We start from the raw sequence: 7,431 nt of genomic DNA, 5'->3' as shown, positions 1-7,431 counted from the left end.
CTTCACCTCCACATGGAAAAGTGCGCAAAGTCTTTGATGGTCCTTGGTTTACTTGATGAAGCTTTAACATGTTGTTCCTTGCTTGCATGTTGGAAGGCTTGACAGGCTCATCTATCCGCGAAGGTGCATGTTCGTCTGTTTTGCATGCATCATTGATTCGTCCGTTGGTGAACCTATCCTTATGCATGTGCTCCCTTTGTTTAGCCTATTCATCATCTTTCCATGTTTGTTGGTGTACTTGTACCTACATTCACTCATGACAAGACGACATCAAATCCAAAACCTCCTAGTCTACCATGACGCATGATCATTTTAGATGTAGGTGACCAGAAGAGATAGCAAGGTTGTGAAGTGGGATGATGGCTCCAGGCACTACTGATAAAAACTGTGCAAGAGTCACTGAGTGATGAAGACAGACAATCTGAGTCGACAGTGACTGTCTGCGAGGTCTGGCTCAGTTGGGAGACAAAATTGCACAAATTTTGGGAGGGACAGTCCGGGCTGCAGGAAGGAAAGGTAGACAAGATCTGCGTATTTTCTGGAAGGAGCGGGTAGGAGGGGCTGGAAGGCCAGATTTGTGCAATTTTCTAGAGGAGAAAGCTAGGCTACATGAAGAGTCAGTAGGCAGGGATTGCACAGTTTTTTGGGGGAACTGCCCAGGAGACTTGCATCCAAAATTACGCAATTCCCAGAGGGAACTGCCAGTTGGCTGCTGGGGTCACTGGCAACCAAAACTACGCAATTACTTGAGGGAACTGGCAGTCTGCTGCTAGGGGATGCTGGCAAGGGAGACTGCACTGAGGCTAGGAGGCCAGCATGCTGATCATCTTTGCGCAATTTTTAAGATGAGCTGACTGATGGGCAGTGGAATACCTACTCATGAACACTACTCAATTTTTGAGATGAACAGTCGTTCAACTGACTAGGAAAACTTTGCAATTTTTGAAGGGAGACAGGGATGGGCACTTGGTGTCTGTTTGGCCTATCTATGCAATTTCCTCAGTTAGCTGAGCAAGTAAGGTCAGTGGCCTTTGCGCAAATTTTGAGGGGAGTCAGTCTCGGGGTGACTACTGGGTCCGACTGTCCGTGTGGCCAGCATGAGGGTTAATTGAAATGCTTGCGGGCAGTGCATCTTGAAAAGACTAGCTTGGTGCTTCTGTTCTGTTCTGGTTGACAGTTGATCGAGTCGAAAGCAGGGTGATCTTTCGGCTATCAGAGGGGAGTCTGGTCATCAGAACTTCAACAAAAACGACTAAGTGTGTGAATGATCAAAAGACACATAGGTGATCATATGAACACACAATGACATGACTCGATGATGAAACGACCCAAACCATCCAGATAGAAATGCTCAACATGACTGACTGATGGTGCAAGTGACAAGCGCAACACTCGTGATTGACCATTCATTGATTGAGACGACACTTGCACAACAGTGAATGTGACTCCGTGTGTGAGTGTGACAAATGTTTTCATAGCGAACACAACAAGAACATATGAAGCGAAGACTTTGAGCATAACCAGAACATGGTTGCAAGCATGACTTAGACACCAACATTCAGAAACTTGAATGAAAAGAGAAAGAAAGGCATATGTAAAGACTCACACGAGCTCACGGAGTGAACTCGAGTGTGTGCAATCATCAAGTGAAACTCTCAAGGGAGGTTCTGAAATTGGTGCAGGCCAAAATTTTGGAGGGTGGTTGTAGCCGCTACAACAACTAAAAAGCCATTGTCCTGGTTTGGTGACCAAATAATGACAATGCCATTCACCGCTAATAATCAAACTGAACAAGTTGGCTCGTGATGATACCCCTTGTCTTATAATTGAAAAATCATAAGCCATTACCCTGATTTGGTATTCAGTATGGTAATGCCAGTTTAATTGGCTCCCTATGATCATGGTAAGCAAGCTCGCGATGAGACCTCTTATCTTTTTAGATTTATTATATTTTAGAATTACACTCTACAAATTCTCTTTTTAACGGATGGAGAGGATCATTGACTCCTTAAGAGTTTTGGATGACAAATCCGAGTTGAAAGTGCTTTAGTCGTAAGACAATCTTTACTTTTTAAGGATAACCTTTTTGACTGAAACTAGAGTAAAATGATATAATTTTTGAGGTTTTTAAAAGATTTCACAACTTAATGGAAAAATTTCAGAGTTATATAATTTTTATCTAGTTTTCAATTTTGGTAACCACTTCTTTAAAAATTCCTACCTTCAAAATGAAAAAATGAAAAATAACTTTGAGAGATGTCTGAAAAGTCAATAGAGTACTATTTAACATTTTTATTAACACAATTTGTAAAGGAAAAATAAATTACAGTGGGATGTACAATGGAATTGATTTTTCACAGATTTATTTATTTATTTAGTATTTTTTTTTAAGAAAATAATTTCTTTAAGATGAACCCATTTACAGGAAGAAAATCACTCTTTCCCGATAAATCTTGAAGTATAAATGTAGATGGGTTTATTTGCTCAACAATCTGAAATGGGCCAAGCCATAATTTCTGAAATTTGGTATGTTTCCCTTTTTCTTCGTGTACTTGTCCCACTTGAGAACTAGATATCCAACTTGGAAGGATCTTTGTGTTACTGAACTTGCATCAAAAGAAGCTTTCACCATCTATTGATGTTTAGTGTGTGTGAGTTTGGCCTTTTCCCTTTCTTCTTATAGATTTATGATTTGTGAATTTGTTAATGTTTGGTGTGTGTGAGTTTGGCCTTTTCCCTTTCTTCTTATAGTTTTATGATTTGTGAATTTGTTGATGTTTGGTGTGTGTGAGTTTGGCCTTTTCCTTTTCTTCTTCTAGTTTTATGATTTGTCAATTTCTTAATTGCAAGGAAGAAGAAGGTGTTTATTCAATAAATTGAACTAGGGCTAATGAAGGAAGAGCTAAATGTGATGGAATGATGGTTTCCTTCCCATATAATAAGTTGAATGGAGAAGTGCCTATAGAGGCCTTCTAAGTTATCCTATCAACCCATAGAGAAAATATTAAAGCTTTGTGCTGGTTTATTTGATTTTGATCAACAATTATTTTGATTATTCTAAGGAGATTTTTGTTAGTTGATTCTGCCAAACATAATTAGTAGAATATTTGAGTTTAAAACCTCTCCTAATTGCAAATTCAATCATACCGGTACCCGAAAAATAAGATGCATTATCAAATATAAGTGCAGAAGGAAAACCAAATCTTGTAATGATAAATTGATTAATAAATTCAATATCAGATTCAGAATTGACTACCTTTACTGGAATTTCTTCCACCCACTTAGTGAAGTAACCTGTAGCAGTTAGAATATATATATATATATATATATATATATATATATATATATATCTATGCTTTTTAGAAGAATGAGGAATGATCTCACCTATGATATCCAGTCCCCATTGTTTGAAAGACTGTTCGATGTTGACTGGCTGTAGAGGCAAGGCTAGTTTTCGTTGTCTTCCAGAAGCAATTTGGCATGTTTTGCATTTCCTTACATATGCGTGGGTATCTTTGAAGAGAGTGGGCTAGTAGTATCCAACATGTAATATTTTGTGTGCAGTAGTATCTCCTCCAAAGTGTCCACTTGCTGGTCCATCGTGAAGTTCCTGCAAAACTGTTTGTGCTTCAGACTTTTCAAGGCATCTTAACAATATGGAATCATAGTTTCTCCTAAATAACATGTTATCAACAATATCATAATGACTTGCTTTTAATCGTAAAGCTCTTTTTCTTTTATGATTGAGTTCAAGAGGAGCATATCCATTTTTCAAATAAAAAATTAAATCAGCATATTGGGACTCAACATCAATTACACTTACCTCATAAATGTGTTCATTGTTACCTATGTCCCCTTTGGCTGGTATGTTGGATTCTCCCATAAGCAGCTTGAAGAAACCTTACCCTCTGACAGTGCTGGCTGGTTTAATTTCAATATCATACTCCTGTAGAGATGTTACCCACTTTTATCTCTTTTCTCCTAATTCTTTCTGCATTAGTAATTGCCTCATTGCTGGGAATGGGACTATTACTTTCGTGTGTGTTTTTAAAAGAAAAGGTCTAAAATTCTTTACAGATTTATATACAACAAATGCTTTTTTTTCTACTTCTGAATAATTCAATTCAACACCCTGAAAATTTGAACTAAAAAAGATATGGGTGCTTCAATTTTCTGATTATCAATTTGTGTCAAAACAACGACATAAAATGTTGAAGAAGCAAAGGTATATAAGATGAAATGATTGGAGAAATTCAGAGTATTTAAAGTAGCATTGATAATTCCTGGTTTGATTAAATTGAATGCTTGCTTTTCATGATGACCCCATTGAAAAACTGCATCTTTCTTAATCATTTGTTGTAACGAAAAAACAATTTGTGAGAAATTAGGGACAAACCTTTTGACAAAATTGATCTGTCCAAGAAATGATTGCATGCTTTTTTTGTTCTATGGTGCAGAAATCAATGTAAATTCCATTTTTTAACACAATGAATCCTAAAAGTTTCCCTTCACTAAGAGCGAAAAAATATTTTTTTTCTTCAGATTAATGAAATCCCATATTTTCTACAACGTTCAAAAATTTGTCTTAAGTCCTGCAAATGATTATATCTGTTCTTTGAATAAACAATAATGTCATCCGGATAAACAACAACCATTTTGTTTAACAAACCTTTGGAAGCTATATCCATGGCTAGTTGGAAAGTGGCCCCTGCGTTTACTAAACCGCATGGAATTTTTTGGTAGGCATAAGTTCCCCCTTTAGTTCTAAAAGTAGTCTTTAGCCTATCATCTGGGTGGACCATTATTTGATTATATCTTGAGAAACAATCAAGGAAAGACATAAGTTCAGAACCAACAACTCATCGTAAAATTTGTTTCATAGTGGGTAGCGGGAAATTATCTTTTGACTGGCCTTATTGAGATTCCTAAAATCAATACAAATTCAGATATCACCATTTTTCTTCCGAACAGGTACCAAGTTGGAACCCCATCTTGAATGGCTAATAGGAAAAATGATTTTAGCCTTGAAGAGTTTATTCAATTCCGTTTTGATTTGATTTTCTAAGTTCGGATGAATTTTCCTTAATTTTTGTTGGACAGGTTTATCATTAGATGTCATCAGAATTGTGTGTTGAATGATGGAGGTGTCAAATGTTTTGAGATCTTCGTAACTCCAAGCAAAGATATCCTTATATTTTTTTAACAAATGAATGAAGGATAATCTTTCTTCAAATGAGAGACCAAGTCCTAAATTGATGTTCTGAGGTTTAAGATCTGTCCCAAGGTTTATTAATTTAAATCTCAAAGTTGAACTCTATAGTTTTGAATTAGTAACTCTTTTAAATCATAGAGATCCTCAAGTTTTACTACAGATTTGGGTATGGGATTATCATCGATTTTCTGTTTTAATTTATCATTGTGTTCATCCTCATCAATTATTTGGTCATCGTATGATTTTTCAGAAGTTAAGAAGCTTAAAATGTCTTCATCATCATTAAATACCCACCAATTGGTGATATTATCAGGAATGGATGGTCTAAAGATTAACTCTACAGAAAATCTATCGGGACTATAATCTTCATATGGGATTAGTTTTGATGCAACGTTAGCAAGAAGGTTAGTGCTGTCATTTTGAATCTTAGGAATAACAGAAATGTTAAATGCTAAAAAATGTGAAGTAAGAGATTGAACCAAAGACTGATAATGCTTCAAGTGTGTAGAGATACAATGCAACATGTTTCTTACTTGCTTGATTACAATTTATAAATCTCCAAAAACTTGAAGGTATTTAACGTCAAGGCTAATTGCTTTGTACATACCTTCGACCAATACCTCATATTCTGCAATATTATCTGTGCGTTCAAATTCCAATATGCAAGTTAGCATTATCTTCACACCTTTAGGATTAATCAATATGCAACCTGCTCCTGCACCATAACTTGATTTTGACCCATCAAAATACAATGTCTAGAATAAAGAATTAACTAATGTTTTTTTCTAGCATATTTACACATCTGGAAAAGTCTGTCTGTGAAAATTTTTCAATTTGAGAAGTTACAAAATTACTCATAAATGGTGATGTTTGTGCTTTAAAATTTTCAAAAAATGATTTAGTAGAGTAGTTTCCAAGAATGTTGTTATTAAATTCTAGTGCCTCATTTTCACCTTCGAATTTTTTTATCAAATGTTTCATGTGTTTTTCTCGGTTGATTGTAATTTGATTCGGCTTTCCATTAAATGGGAGGCATAAGTGAGACCAATTAGTGGAAAAATAACCGTGTAGTTTTTCTGACCAATCTCTACTAAGAATTAAACCATAGAAATCTGGGATATCAACAACTAGTATATCAATTATTTGACAAACTTCAGGATTATTGTTTTGAGGCTTCTGCGATCAATGCTTTGTGTGTTGTTTTCTTCCAGAGTTCTCTCATCCATGATTGTTTGTATCGACGTTTCGAGCCATCCACCGTGGATCATAATTACTGATCTATCCTGATGATGAGCCATGGTGGATGGCTTGAAACGTCGATACAAACAATCATGGATGCGAGAACTCCGAAAGAAAACAACACGCAAAACTTCAGGATTCGAAGATAATCTAATAAGAACTGAATTCATTCCTCGTATGAATTTTAATTTTGTACTATCGAGTTGCAAAATGTGAATTGCAATTTTTTGGGGTGACATGTTTAATTTCAGACAAACTGAATATGACATGATATTCAAAGAAGCCCCTGAATCTACCAAGCAGTTATGTACATTTTTATTAAATATTTCAAAAGTCAAAATAAAAGGAAGGGTATGTGAATTATACTTGTCACCTATCAGAATAGCATTAGGGGAATCAAATAATGAATGGCCAGGAGGTTTACCCATTTCGTTAGAAGCTTTGGATACCACAACAACAAGAAGAGGAGAAGCAGGTACTACATTCAATTCTTTCAGTAAAAAATTCTGCCGTTGTCAGTTTAGTGAGTTCATGAAGGGAAATATTTTCTTTTATTTTTTTCATATCCTCAACTATATTGTATTCAATAGTATCTGAAACTACTAAGGTTCTAGGTGAATATGGAGAATTGGATGAAGACATAATTACTTGGGGGGAAGTGGAAGTGGATTTTTTAACAACAACTTTATCTTTAGCAGTGGAAGTTGAAGGTTTTTGTTTTTGAATTGGTTGTATAGGATCAACTAGATCTTTACTTCTTGTGCCAACATGTAATGCTTCATATTCATTTTCACTATTAGAAATAGGAAGAATAAAATCCCACATTCCATTTAACTCAGCTATTTGTTCATCTTGGGATTCATCAACAGAAAATGTTGCTTCCTCCTCATCTTCATCATCAGTTTCTACATTAGAGATCGTGTTTGGAGGTTGTGGATTAGGTGGCTGATTTCTTCTGTATGTTCTAAAAGGTTTTTTGG

The sequence above is a fragment of the Pinus tabuliformis genome, chromosome 3_2 (assembly GCF_031772625.1).
Source record: "Pinus tabuliformis cultivar Carrire ecotype Pingquan chromosome 3_2, CPIR1, whole genome shotgun sequence".
Taxonomy (NCBI): Eukaryota; Viridiplantae; Streptophyta; class Pinopsida; order Pinales; family Pinaceae; genus Pinus; species Pinus tabuliformis.
This window is presented reverse-complemented; position numbering follows the sequence as displayed.